Genomic DNA, 15,843 nt, shown 5'->3' on the forward strand with positions numbered 1-15,843 from the left:
TTTCTGCCATTAGAGTGATGTCATCGGCATATCTGAGGTTATTGATATTTCTCCCAGCAATCTTGCTTCCAGCTTGTGCTTCATCCAGCTTGGCATTTCACATGATGTACTCTGCATATAAGTTAAATAAGCAAGGTAACAATATAAAACCTTAACATACTCCTTTCCCAATTTGGAACCAGTCTGTTGTTCCATGTCCAGTTGTAACTGTTGCTTCCTGACCTGCATATAAATTTCTCAAGAGGCAGGTCAGGTGGTCTGGTATTTCCATCTCTTTCAGAATTTTCCACAGTTTGTTATGACCCACACAGTCAAAGGCTTTGGTGTAGTCAATAAAGCAGAAATAGATGTTTTTCTGGAACTCTCTTGCTTTTTCCATGATCCAACAGATATTGGCGATTTGATCTCTGGTTCCTCTGCCTTTTCTAAATCTAGCTTGAACATCTGGAAGCTCTTGTTTCACGTACTGTTGAAGCCTGGCTTGGAGAATTTTGAGCATTACTTTGCTAACGTATGAGATGAGTGCAATTGTGCAGTATCTTGCACATTCTTTGGCATTGCCTTTCTTTAGGACTGGAAGGAAAACTGACCTTTTCCTGTCCTGTGGCCACTGCTGAGTTTTCCCAATTTGCTGGCATATTGAATGCAGCACTTCAACAGCATCATATTTTAGGATTTGAAATAGCTCAACTGGAATTCCATCACCTCCACCAGCTTTGTTCGTAGTGATGCTTCCTAAGGCCCACTTGACTTCATATTCCAGGATGTCTGGCTCTAGGTGAGTGATCACACCATCATGATTATCTGGGTCATGAATATCTTTTTTGTATCGTTCTTCTGTGTATTCTTGTCACCTCTTCTTAATATCTTCTGCTTCTGTTAGGTCCCTATCATTTCTGTCCTTTATTGCACCCATCTTTGTAAGAAATGTTCCCTTGGTATCTCTAATTTATCTTTAATTTTCTTGAAGAGATCTAGAGATCCTCTTTCCCATTCTATTTTTTCCCTCCCTTTCTTTGCATTGATCACTGAGGAAGGCTTTCTTACCTTTCCTTGCTATTCTTTGCAACTCTGCATTCAAATGAGTATATCTTTCCTGTTCTCCTTGAAGAATAGCAACATAAAAATATGGATTGTTATAGATTAATAAACTTGAACACTCTTCCTACTTGGGTTCCCCTAAAATGTCCTTACTACAAAAAAACATAAAGTGAATAGAGGGAAAACACTTTAAAAGATTTGCTAAAATATTAAAATTCAGTAAACTGAAATATAAGAATTTTTAAAGCTATTTTTTACACCTAGCTCAAAATAACCTCTCCAAAAAAGCAAGATGTGACTACAACTTACTATTCTCTAGGTTCAAGAAATATGGCTGCTCATTTGTCAAGTTTAGAAGAAATGCAGTTATTGTCATAAACTCCAAGCATGCAGACATGCAACCTATGCTTCCAAAATGTCTCAGGAGGTGAAAGGGATTCTAAGCAAGAGGGAGACAGAATGAGCTCTTCCCTTTTGTTTTGAAGTGACCACATGACTCAAGCTAGTTCCTTTGCTTCTCAGACTTTGTGACTTCCTTATCTGTAAAAACAGGCACTGGGCAAGCTGATGTGTAGGTTCTTTCCAGGCAAAAAAATTTAGGCTCTAATTCTGCACACTCTCCACACACATACAACCTGAACACATCATATTTTATAATATATGAAAGCTACAAATAAAAGAACTTCATTTTTGCAGATCTTTCCCACTAAATTTTTGAAAAAGGGAAAAAGATACAATTTTACCATACAATTATTTCACTTTTCAAATATTAGCATCATCCCTTATTACTCACTAGTATTAGTAAACCATGCCTTTTTTTTTCTCTAGCCCCCTAGCTATAAGGAAATCCGTATACCAACTATTGAATCAGCAGGAATCATGAGATGAACTAAAGGCAGAAAAATATCTAAGATATAATGATAATTAGTTTTGTTTTCCAAAAAAGTAACTAAAGGCAGAAATTCCAATTTCCAAAAATATTATATTCCAACATAAAAGATAGTTCAGTTATCAAATCAGTAGTCAAAACTAATATTCACTTAGTACTATTGGTAATCCATAGGCTTGGTAATCCAAGCCTATGCCCCAACCAGTAATGCTGAAGAAGCTGAAGTTGAATGGTTCTATGAAGACCTACAAGACCTTTTAGAACTAACACCCACAAAAGATGTCCTTTTCATTATACGGGACTGGAATGCAAAAGTAGGAAGTCAAGAAACACCTGGAGTAATGGGCAAATTTGGCCTTGGAGTATGGAATGAAGCAGGGCAAAGGCTAATAGAGTTTTGCCAAGAGAACGCACTGGTCATAACAAACACTCACTTCCAACAACACAAAAGAGGACTCTACACATGGACATCACCAGATGGTCAACACCAAAATCAGATTGATTATATTCTTTGCAGCCAAAGATGGACAAACTCTATACAGTCAGCAAAAATAAGACCAGGAGCTGACTGTGGCTCAGATCATGAACTCCTTATTGCCAAATTCAGACTGAAATTGAAGAAAGTGGGGAAAACCACTAGACCATTCAGATATGACCTAAATCAAATCCCTTATGATTATACAGTGGAAGTGACAAATAGACTTAAGGGACTAGATCTGATAGACAGAGTGCCTGATGAACTATGGATGAGGGTTTTGACGTTGTACAGGAGACACGGATCAGGACTATCCCCATGGAAAAGAAATGCAAAAAAGCAAAATGGTTGTCTGGGGAGACCTTACAAATAGCTATGAAAAGAAGAGAAGTGAAAAGCAAAGGAGAAAAGGAAAGATATAAGCATCTGAATGCAGAGTTCCAAAGACTAGCAAGGAGAGATAAGAAAGCCTTCCTCAGTAATCAATGCAAAGAAATAGAGGAAAACAACAGAATGGGAAAGACTAGAGATCTCTTCAAGAAAATTAGAGATACCAAGGGAACATTTCATGCAAAGATGGGCTCAATAAAGGACAGAAATGGTATGGACCTAATAGAAGCTGAAGATATTAAGAAGAAGTGGCAAGAATACACAGAAGAACTGTACAAAAAGAGCTTCACGACCCAGATAATCATGATGGTGTGATCACTCACCTAGAGCCAGACATCCTGGAATGTAAAGTCAAGTGGGCCTTAGAAAGCATCACTATGGACAAAGCTAGTGAAGGTGATGGAATTCCAGTTGAGCTATTTCAAATCCTGAAAGATGATGCTGTGAAAGTGCTGCACTCAATATGCCAGCAAATTGGGAAAACTCAGCAGTGGCCACAGGACTGGAAAAGGTCAGTTTTCATTCCAATCCCAAAGAAAGGCAATGCCAATGAATGCTCAAATTAGCGCACAATTGCACTCATTTCACACACTAGTATGGAGAAGGCAATGGCAACCCACTCCAGTACTCTTGCCTGAAAAATCCCAATGGACGGAGGAGCCTGGTAGGCTGCAGTCCATGGAGTCGCTAGGAGTCGGCCACGACAGAGCGACTTCACTTTCACTTTTCACTTTCATGCATTGTAGAAAGAAATGGCAACCCACTCCAATGTTCTTGCCTGGAGAATCCCAGGGATGGGGGAGCCTCGTGGGCTGCCATCTATGGGGTCACACAGAGTCAGACACGACTGAAGCGACTTAGCAGCAGCACACGCTAGCAACGTAATGCTCAAAATTCTCCAAGCCAGGCTTCAGCAATATGTGAACCATGAACTTCCTAATGTTCAAGCTGGTTTTAGAAAAGGCAGAGGAACCAGAGATCAAATTGCCAACATCCGCTGGATCATGGGAAAAAACAAGAGAGTTCCAGAAAAACATCTATTTCTGCTTTATTGACTATGCCAAAGCCTTTGACTGTGTGGATCACAATAAACTGTGGAAAATTCTTCAAGAGATGGGAATACCAGACCACCTGACCTGCCTCTTGAGAAACCTGTATGCAGGTCAGGAAGCAACAGTTAGAACTGGACATGGAACAACAACTGGTTCCAAATAGGAAAAGGAGTATGTCAAGGCTGTATATTGTCACCCTGCTTATTTAATTTATATGCAGAGTACATCATGAGAAACGCTGGGCTGGAGGAAGCACAAGTTTGAATCAAGATTGCCAGGAGAAATATCAATAACCTCAGATATGCAGATGGCACCACCCTTATGGCAGAAAGTGAAGAGGAACTAAAAAGCCTCTTGATGAAAGTGAAAGAGGAGAGTGAAAAAGTTGGCTTAAAGCTCAACATTCAGAAAACGAAGATCATGGCATCTGGTCCCATCACTTCATGGCAAATAGATGGGGAAACAGTGGAAACAGTGTCAGACTTTATTTTGGGGAGCTCCAAAATCAATGCAGATGGTGATTGCAGCCATGAAAGTAAAAGATGCCTACTCCTTGGAAGAAAAGTTATGACCAACCTAGATAGCATATTCAAAAGCAGAGATATTACTTTGCCAACAAAGGTCCATCTAGTCAAGGTTATGGTTTTTCCAGTGGTCATGTATAGATGTGAGAGTTGGACTGTGAAGAAAGCTGAGTGCCGAAGAATTGATGCTTTTGAACTGTGGTGTTGGAGAAGACTCTTGAGAGTCCCTTGGATTGCAAGGAGATCCAACCAGTCCATCCTAAAGGAGATCAGTCCTGGGTGTTCATTGAAAGGACTGATGCTGAATCTGAAACTCCAGTCCTTTGGCCACCTCATGCGAAGTGTTGACTCATTTGAAAAGACTCTGATGCTGGGAGGGATTGGGGGCAGGAGGAGAAGGGGACGACAGAGGATCAGATGGCTGGATGGCATTACCGACTGGATGCACATGAGTTTGAGTGAACTCCAGGAGTTGGTGATGGACGAGGGGGCCTGGCGTGCTGTGATTCATCAGGTTGCAAAGAGTCGGAAATGACTGAGCAACTGAACTGAACTGAACTGACTATAGAGTACTTTCACATGTGTGATATTAATAATCCCCCACGATCTCTGAGGAAGTACCGTAACCATTCCCACACTATAGCTGAGGAAAGTCAGACTCCCTGACATTAACTGTCCAAGATCATAAGGCTAGAAAACACCAGATTCATTACACAACCTCCTGAACTTTTCCTCTGAACCTCTTGCTCTCTCCCTGACATTTTACGCATTCATAAATCTTTGTTTCAAATGAAGCACATTTTCACCTAACTGAAAGTCGATGGTTGTTCTTAAACAATTACTTGGGAACAAATATTTGAAACATATAAGACAGGAAAGGGTTGATTTCATATCTCGATGTATTTTGGATCTTTACAAATTATAAAAAGGAAAAGACCAAAACTCAGTAGAAAATCAGAAGAAAAAGACAACCAGAGAGTTAATGAAGAATCCAATGCAAATAACTTTGAAATACTCGAAATAAAAAGGCTTAATCTTAGTCAATTAAATAATTGCAAATAAAAATAAATTAAAAAATAAACTTTGTTTTCTCACTGTCTTACTAACAAAACTTTAAAAATTGATCATGGGCTAAATTGACCTTGGTTTAGGGGAAAGTTACTCTCTTTCCCCTAAAATGTAAGGAGGACTTACATTTCAATTATTTTAACATGTAACACTATTTGAAAAGTTTTATTCTCTTCATGCCTGGCCGGCTACATTCCATGGGGTTGCAAAAAGAGTCGGACACAACTTAGCAACTAAACAACAACAGTCCCTGGTGATTATTTGTGGGTTGCAAGCAGCTCCCATGCTTACATTCAACTTGGTTGATGCAACAATTCAATTAGATAAAATAATATATGTTAAAGCATTTTGCAAACTGAAGAGAATATACAAATGTACAGTTTAGGAAGACTTTTTGTTGCCTCTGCACCTAGGGCTTCATGCTAAACTGTGCTTACTGGTAAGCACAATTCCTCAATAGACACTGCATAATGAATTGGAGAATTCTCTTTTAAAATGCAAATATCCACCCAGGAGCCAATACCTTTAAGCAGTGTGTCTCAAATCTTTCCACTAAATTGTCCCTAATGTCAAAGAGACTGAGCTCCTTCCCCAAGAAACCTAGAAGGTCCTCAAACTTTAACTACCTCCAAACCTTTTTGGTAGAAAAGTACTTTTCTCACAATCCTTGTAATAAAATAGAAATTCCAGGAAGATGTACTAGATTAATCATGAGGCCTTACCCAAAGGACAGGGATACACCCACTTGAGAAATTTGACCTTTAAAGGGTATGTGTTACTCTTAGCAGATGAGACCTTAAATATTGGATGAAAGGCATGGAATAGAAAAGCAGGAGGGAAAAAACTGGGATCAAACACTTAGTGATTTAATCCTCGGAATCACTATTCTTTTAACCAGTTACTCAACTCCTACTGCAGGTAGCAGCAGCAGCAACTTCAGGTACAGTTTCCCTTGCCCTCATAAAGTTACAGTTTTTAATTCTAATAGATACTGGTCAATTTGCCCTTCAAAGAGGTTTTAATCAATCAATTAATTCTGCACTGATGGTGCTGCACAAGAGTGCTTCTTGAAGGGCAAGTTAAGCACTGAAGCAAATATAATTACATCATGGGACAGAGGGCAACTTAGACATGAGGTTAGAAAGAACTTCTTTTGCTAGGTAGTCAGTGAAGGTTTATCTGAGGGAGGGACATGTGAGCTGAGAACCAAACTATGAGAAGGGATTAATCATACACAAATGGAGAAGAGTGTTCCAGGACAAAGGTGTGAGGTAGTGTTACCAGACTCAATGGTCAGTCACTTGGGGTGTATAGCCAATGAACATGCCAAGCACTTTTAATCAAAGCAAAAGCATTTATTCCTTATGAAAAATAAGGAGACAAAGAGATAGCTTTCAAAGCACTATCTCCCTGAACAGCAAGATCAGGGAAGTTTTAAGCTAAGCATGCATGCATTTTCATGAAAGGATGAGAGTAATCTCCCATGCAGACGTGGCATTCTCAATGTGTCCGTGCAGTGCAACCACAGGCTCATACCCTGCATGTGCAAAAATGGCAGCAATCTCTGCCCTCGGGGGTGGAGATTTCACCATTAAAATTAGGCAAAGGTCACTCTAGGTTGACAAAATCCAGGCACCTCATTGAGGGAAGTCACGGGACCCAGCAAAGGTCAGTATCATCATTCCTTAGGCTCCAGTTATTCTGGTGGTTGAGTGCTAGAGAGGGTTTGGATCCTGCAAAATTGCTCAATAATGTGCTTCAGACTGGTCTTTACCTTCAAAACAGAACTGGGACATTTTTTGACTGATTTATTATCTCTTGTATGGTTACTTCTTTAACCTGATAACAGTCATTTGTTCCTGCATTTTTTGTTCTTCTTAAAATTATTAATCATTGAAACCTATTTTTATTCCACGTGAAGACAGAGGAGCTCATAGTTCATCTTTCCTCCATCATCAGTAAAGAGAACACAAAGGGATTCTGAAATTCACGATCTGATTCTCACAGCCTAAACTTCTGTGTAGCACGTCTTACAGCTTCTCTCATTGCCTTTTATTTTACTGCTGTAAGATCTGACATACTCTGATTTGACCCCATCCCTTCCTATGACTTCCCTGGTGGCTCAGACAGTAAAGGGTCTGCCTGCAATGCGGGAGATTTGGGTTCGATCCCTGGGTCGGAAAGATCCCCTGGAGAAGGAAATGGTAACCCACTCCAGTATTCTTACCTGGAGAATCCCATGGATGGAGGAGCCTGGCAGGCTACAGTTCATGGGGTTGCAAAGAATCAGACACTAACTTCACTTTCACTTTTCACTTCCTTATTACTCTCTCACTAATAGTAGCATATGCTTGGTACATTCAAGGGACAAAAAGGTGGCCATGCTTCATGATTAGAGCAGGAAGACCTGTGGATGATAAGTTTAGAGAGGCAGGGGCCAAACCACAGAAGGCCTTGTAGGACAAGGTAAGAAGGTGAGACTTATTTTTATTGCAGTGGGAAGCTACTGGATGGTTTTAGGCAGGAGAGTGATGGAATTTCACTTAGTTTTTTAGAAAATCATCTTGTTTACTATGCAGGCAATCTGTAGAGAAGCAAGACAAGAAATAAGAAGACCAGTCATGAAACAACTGAAATCATCCAGATAAGAGATAATGGTGACTTGAATTGTGGATTTAATAATGGAAATAGAGAGAAGGTCCAATTTAAGAATATATTTCAGAGTTGTGGAACTTGGTGTTAATCTGGATATAGTATAAGAAAAAGAAAAGAATGGTGAATGAATCCCACGTTCTCAGACTGAGCTATCTAGTGGATGGTGGTACCATTTATTAAGATAGGCAGAGGATCAGGAGGGATGTTCTATTGTGAACACTGTGGTCAAGACTCCTAGTTGCCTCCCAAAATGTACTAACCATGTCTTTCTAAGTGACCAAACCCCAATTTTATTCCAGCTAAAAGACTACAATTCCCAGCCTCTTCCTACTGCTAAGCAAGGTTATAGAACTAAATTGTGGCCAATAAGAAATAAGTGAAAGTGTTTATGTTGCTGCTGCTGCTAAGTCGCTTCAGTCGTGTCCGACTCTGTGTGACCCCATAGACGGCAGCCCACCAGGCTTCCCCGTCCCTGGGATTCTCCAGGCAAGAACACTGGAGTGGGTTGCCATTTCCTTCTCCAATGCATGCAAGTGAAAATCGAAAGTGAAGTCGCTCAGTCGTGTCTGACTCTTAGCGACCCCACGGACTGCAGCCTACCAAGCTCCTCCGTCCATGGGATTTTCCAGGCAAGAGTACTGGAGTGGGGTGCCATTGCCTTCTCCGAAAGTGTTTATAGGACTTCTAAAAAACTGAAAGAGCTAACTTGGATGGGAGTTTCATCTTCTTTGCCTTATATGTGATCTTCCTTCATACTGCCTATAATAAGGAAGATGGCTGGCCCTACAGCAGCCATCTAAGTCATGTGATAACCTTCAGAATGGAATTCACATGTTAAAATCTCTAATTAAAGAGTTTAAATGAAGCCTAAATTGCTGGTGATTTAAGGAAGCAGACACACCATTGTTGGACTGCCAATCTCTAGGCTTCTCTTAAATGGAATAAATTCCTGTATATTTACAATTATTTTATAGATTATGTAGATTATTTATAATTACTTACAGATTACGCAGTCACACAAAATCCTGCCTGATAAATCCTGGTATAAAGAGAGACATGATATGCTCATTAAATTTTCCAGTTAGTAGAGTCTCCATTTTAAGGATGAGAAAACTGAACGTCAGAGAAGTTACTGGCCCAGTCAGTCAGCTTGAGATAGCGGAAAGATTTAAACCAAAGGCAGTTGACTTCTAAATTCATGTTTTTATACTATGCCACCCTGTACTAAAAAAGAAAAGCAGAAGGAAGGCACCAGAGTCAAATGTTTCCAATAGTACAATCATGTCCAGTTTTGCACCTGGTCCCCCAAAGTAGCTCTACTCAGTCTGATATAAGGAAGAAACTTCTTCTACATAAAAGTGTTACTATTTATATTTATATAAAGGTCAGTATTGTATCATGCTTGCTTTTCTTTTTTAAAAAAGAAATATTTTTATATTTTTCAAAATTTTATTTTATATTGGAGTATATTAACAATGTTGTATTAGTTTCAGGTGTACAGCAAAGTGATTTAGTTATACATACACATGTATCTATTATTGGCAGGCTACAGCCCATAGGGTCCCAAAGAATCGGACACAACTGAAGGACTTAGAATGTATATACACATATTCACTTGATCCATTCAGCTTCGGTTTACTTGTATTAAAATGCAATTTTAATTACACTTGAAATTAATATTGTAAATCAACTACATGTCAATAAAGAAATTAAATGCTACTTATATTTACATGGTCTCTTATAATTAAATGCTGAACTTCTTTCTGAATCCCTCTTGCCATACTAAGGTATTAATAATTATGGTTTCTAATACATACTCTAACACTGAGCCAGGGCCTTCCCTTACATGACCCTTATAGAATAATAATAAGCTCTCCAGAGCTTCCAACACCAACAGGTCTACTAACAGTTCATCTTGACCACAGTTTCATGGTTTGTTAGATGATTATCTCATTAAGCAGAGAAACAAATGCTTTGTACAATAAAAACATTATGCATCTATTACTCCTTCCTCAATCTACCAGTTCTGTCCTTCAAAAGAGAAAAAAAATCAGATTACTGAGGCAAGCCTTATTTCTTACAAGGTCAAGTAAACAACTAGCTTAAACTTTAGGTGTTCCTAGGTAGTCAAAAGGGAAGGGTTTTTTTCTTTTTTCATTGAAATATAATACGCACATTGTGAGGTACACAGGTCTTAAGTAGCCAGTTCAATGAAATTTTACAAAGTGAGCACACCTGTGTGACCAACTCCCAGGTCAGGTTGCAGAACATTTTCAGCACCTAGAATGCTTTCTCATACCCCTCTAGTCACCACCCATCCTCTCATAAAGTTAACTACTGTCCTGACTTCAGATTCTACAAATTCAGTTGCCTCGTTTTGAAACTGGTATAAATGGAATAATACAGTGTTCACTTAACATTATACCTGTAAAAATCATCCATATTCTTCTAGATAGCTATAGTTTATTCTTCTGCATAATATTCCATTTATCCATTCTGGTAACAGACATTTGAATTATTTGCAGTTTTAGGTATTATAAATAAAGCTGCTATGAACACTCTTGTCCAAGTCTTTCCATGTATACTAAGGGAGATTTTTCACTTTGAATTTTTTATTCTCGTTTTACTATTTTATTCATGATGTTATACAAAGAACATTGCCTATAAGTTTGGGAGTAATACCTCCAAAGTAAGCACAGGTACTTTGGCTAAAATATATTCCGCCTAATTCAGTGCTCTGAGAAAATTCCCCTGAAGACTTGAGCATTGTCAGAAAAATAATGAAAAGGAAAGAAAGCAGGGTAAACAGCCTGCTCTATAGGAGACAGAGAAAGCTTGGGAAACAGGTAATAGAAAATATAAAATAAAGAGAAGTAGCTGAGTCCTTCCTATAAATTTTCAAGTTCTCAGTGAATTAGATAATCATTGTTTGCAAAGCCTTTAAGTTGTGTCATCTACCACCACTAAGACAGTTCATCAAGATGCGTCCATAAAGTTAGGTGGCTTTTTCCTAATCTTTGGCAAGTACTTTAACTTCCTGGAGTATGCTGGGCTCCCTAGTGATGAGGTGATTACATCTAATAGGTAATAGATTGTAATAGATGTAATAGATTACATCTAAAAGGTAATGACACCTTTTAATATTCCGACCACATAAAGATTCCAATAGCTGAAAACTCTGATTTCTCTTCCTCCTCCACTCTGAAAAATAAGTTAACAAATTTTATTAAGCATTTAAAAGATGTATAATATGGAGTGTGGGTTGGAGTGCCTCTCACAGCCCAGCCTCATTCATTTATTCAAAATTTATCACCCTATTACATAATACGTACAAAGTTCTGTGGTAGATGCCTCAGAGGCTAAAAAAAAAAAAAAAAAAAAACAGTGTATATATAAAATATTTATAGATTAAATGGCGTATCTAAGATTTGCTTCCAAATAAAGGAAGATAAGAAAATGGGGCATGATGAGACAGGACTGGCCATGTGTTTGATGGTTGAAGCTGGGTAATGGAGTTTCACTAAGCTGATCCATCTGTTTTGTCTGTGTTCAAAATTCTCTCTAATAAAAAGTTCAAAAACAGCATACACAATATGTGTCAGATAGCCTCTGACTTCCAAGAGCACACAGACTAATAGAAAAACTAATATATGCACTTCAAATAGCCAATTGGAATTTAATGGGCCACATCAATTAAGAATCCCAACTCCAGCATTTTAAAACCAAGACAACACCTAGAAAGGAATGACTTGGAGGCCTAGAGGTTAAGTGAGTTGCCGAGGTCACATGGCTGGTAGCAGAGATGATACAGAAAACCAGATCTCTCTCTCTGTCTCCCTCTCTCTCTGTCTCTCTCTCACACACATACACACACACAGAGGCACTGCTCTAATCTTCCAATCAGACTGCTGTAATGAAGAGTGGTGTTTGGCAAAGCCATGAAGCTAGTCTGAACTAGGTGCACAAGAATTCAGGCAAAAGATACCACCTGGCACCCAAAATCTCAGGCTATTTCACAAATTGTGCTCTGCCCACAAAATAAGAGGGCTGTCCTCCTTATAAAAGAAAAACTGATTAGTGAGGTAAGAATGTTGTTTATTTGCATGATTGTTGCATTCGCCTCTGTCTCTCCCGAAGTCACTCGATTTTCTCACAGGGTGCTGAGACCTACACACCTACGCAACAGAAACCCATCATTTGTCAGCAGGCAAGGCACCATGGGCATTTACTGTAGGCCAAGAAATGTATTAGGAGTTGGAGATCCAAGTCGCTGCCTTCAGGGAGCTCCCAGGCTGACGAAAATCAAATAATTCTGAAGGAGAACCACAAGGTAGTCCAATCTAAATTTCCTATTACAGCTCTAGATTCAGATTGACTTCACTTTAAAAGGATCACTTCTGCACATTTAGAAATTTTCCGATACGCATGCTGCTGCTGCTGCTAAGTCACTTCAGTCGTGTCCGACTCTGTGTGACCCCATAGATGGCAGCCCACCAGGCTCCCCTGTCTCTGGGATTCTCCAGGCAAGAACACTGGAGTGGGTTGCCATTTCCTTCTCCAATGTGTGAAAGTGAAAAGTGAAAGTGAAGTCGATGAGTCGTGTCCGACTCTCAGTGATCCCATGGACTGCAGCCTACCAAGCTCCTCCGTCCATAGGGTTTTCCAGGCTTTAAAGAAAGAAATCATCATAAATAAATAAAGTTTATTTCTAAATTACAGTTATACTCTATACAGATACAGTTATACTCTATACAGATACAGTTATACTCTAACCAGTAAATCATCAGGTACAAACGAGGTAAAGGCAACTGCCTATAAGAACAGAAAAACTGTCAGGCCCTGGTACATGTTTGCTTTTGATCATGTATATACAATTTGAATATTTTCCCCAGTGATGTTCCCATAGGGAAGAATAATAATGTCTTTCAAGGAGATTTAAGCTCCTTAAGGACAAAGTCCATGTTTTAGTCCTTTTAGGACAAACTAGCACAGAGTATAAATGTATTTAATATATTGTGAGTGAAGAAACAAAGCAAGACCAAACTGCAGAGATTATAAATGTGTTCCACTTTCTTTCTATACATAAATCTTTTTCATCTTAAACCCTAGGTGTGCTAGATAAACTCTTAACCAGGCATATTCTCATCTCTAGTTCTTTTGGAGCCAGACTGCCTTTTCCAAAATAGCCTAGGAAAGGAATTCAATTTTTTTCTTGTGTTTTCCCTTGTATATTAGAACTTTTGAAGACAAGCAAAATAATATGACTTTAAAAGTGGAAAAGTAATAACAATTTTTTCAATTTTCTTAAGGTATCTTGTTTTTACTTTTCACATAAAAATAGGTGTCTCCTATCAGTCCTAAAAAAAATCACAGAAACAATATAATCTGTACTCAGAACATTCAAATATATTTCCAGAAATTTCACTGTTGAGGGAAATTTAGCAAGGTAAAGTGGTTTACTCAAATTCTCTTGGCTGCCTCTAAGAGAAAGAACTGAAGAAACCTAATTTCATAAACATTAGATCACTTCTCTGTTCATAAATAAGCACTGCCAAAACACTCATAATTTTGCAGAGCTTTTATTCCTAAAGTTGGACACGAATTCTCTCACTCATTATAAAACATTTATCCATTCCCACATTCAAATCCCTGGAGCTTTTGTGCTATTATGCTTCCATTGCCTTGCTAGTCTAGCAATATATGAAAACTAAATTGTTTTGAGGGAAACATAATTGCTCCAAATTACCACACTTGAAAAGTTTTTATTTTTCCTTTTAAAAGTTAGATAAGAATTACCCTCACATTCGTAACATTACTAAACGCCTCATGTTTCAGCCTCTTTATCTTAACAAAACTGGAGAATTTACTGGGATTAGAAGTGGTTTGCATAGACCTTAGATAACAAGATAAGGCTAGCCCTCCAACAAGTTGAGTATGAGTTCTGGCAAGATTTCTCTGTCTTTACCAGGAAGGGTAATTTGAAAGAACTGGAAAGAAAAGCTGCTTGAATTTGTCTCGTGCACCATCCTCACCAAAGTAATTGAAAGTTTAGAAATTAGAAAGTTGCAGACTCATGAATTAAAGAGACAATCCAAAATCTATTAAATCTTCATCAAGATTTTTCCCATTATACTTCAAATCATAAAGAAAGTATAATGTCCTAGGAGTCTACATGTTTCAATGCCTTTTAAATGAATCAACTGTTTTTCTTAACACATACACACACACACACCATACACAGCACACACTTGCACACACAATTTTGGATTAAATTTCAAAACCAGCAAGCACATTTGAGTTGTAGCACCACTAAAGTTACCATTTCAGACCAGTTTTGGTAGATAGCAACAACTGAATGTGTGTTGGGAAAGATAAGTATTTTAGGTATTTATGTTCTCTTTATCTGCACTCCCTTCCCATCCTGAACCCAAGTCAGGAATTCTAAATCCTCTGAAACTGAAAATTACTGGATTTGATGGCCAGATGTTGATGCAACAATAAATAATAAGGCTCTCGAGGATCAAGAAGATAGCTGTTATACAAAATGCAGTTGTTAGAAAACTAAGATAGTCTCAAAGGCAGCCTTAAATTAGTCACAAACTCTGATGCCCTCAGGAATCCAGCAGGTAAATAAGTGTATGAATTCACTGCCAGTGGGGTGGGTGGCACTTGAACGAGCTGTAGAAGAAGGCTGTGGCCCAGCAGGAGGGGGACAGCTGCCTCTCAGCTCCAGCCAAGTGTTTCCCTATCTTCTGATTTCTCAAGACCAGCCAGAAATGTAGATTACTATGTGAAATCTTTCTATTAAAATGTTGGCACAAAATTTTTTAAAGCACTGCATGGGCCAAATAAAACATGTCTGTGGGCAGATTCAGCCAGCTGGCTGCCATGTTTGAGATCTCAGGGCAACTATGGAGAAAGAAAGCAATAAAGTATTTCCTTGATGCTCCCTCCACCAACTTATAATTCAGTGTTGAAGATCACAGTGGGAGTCTAGTCAAGGGAGGTAGTCAAGGGAGGATCAAAGATGCTTTGGAGACTTCACTTTGGTCTTAAGGGAGATACTACTTTTCCACCATACTTTTTTCAGTGAATTATATACACACACACACTAACACATTTTATTTTTCCATAGATCCAGGATTACAAATCTGAAGCATTTCCGTCGTGGAGTTAAGGGATATCTTGCTTGTGTGTACCAGAAAAAATAGAAATCCATTAAAACACATTTATAGACCGAAATATAGGCTGAGCTTAATTACAGTTGTCTTTGCTCTTAACAAAAAGGAAAATGTACTTACCAGCTGCAAATTGTTCTCAGTGGTATGAAGCAACCCATTCAAAATCCAATAAGATTATTCTCAGTGACAAGTCAAATGCTAGCTGCTACCAGATCACACTTACTTTATTCACCACTCATTCTAGAATATGGTACAAGCAAACTGCTAATAGAAGAATAAACAGAAAAAAAAAAAAATACCAACTTCTTGATTACTCACAGCTCTGATAATGGCAAATGTTATTTCTCACTGTTTATAGAGCAAAGCAACAGGGCATATAGGAAAATTAAAGTTTTATATCCTGACCAACAGAATAAAGTACTCTATCCAAACATTTTGATAACACAGGCATTTTATTGCATTCTCAGACGTAGAAGTGTCCTTCATCTTTGTTACCATATACATGGACATATTTTACAGGCTTGTTACATTTTCCAAATATTAACTCACTCTCTCTAATAAAAACACA

General features: G+C 38.5%; 1 protein-coding gene across 4 annotated transcripts in view; it reads right to left on the bottom strand.

Annotated features, from left to right (window-relative positions):
* Positions 1 to 15,843, bottom strand: part of PLCL1 (phospholipase C like 1 (inactive)) — a 367,382-nt gene that overhangs the window by 277,728 nt on the left and 73,811 nt on the right. The window lies entirely within an intron of this gene.

Source organism: Bos grunniens, chromosome 2 (genome assembly GCF_055505025.1).
Source record: "Bos grunniens cultivar Pamir isolate PY7600 chromosome 2, Bosgru_T2T1.0, whole genome shotgun sequence".
In the NCBI taxonomy this organism is placed as follows: domain Eukaryota; kingdom Metazoa; phylum Chordata; class Mammalia; order Artiodactyla; family Bovidae; genus Bos; species Bos grunniens.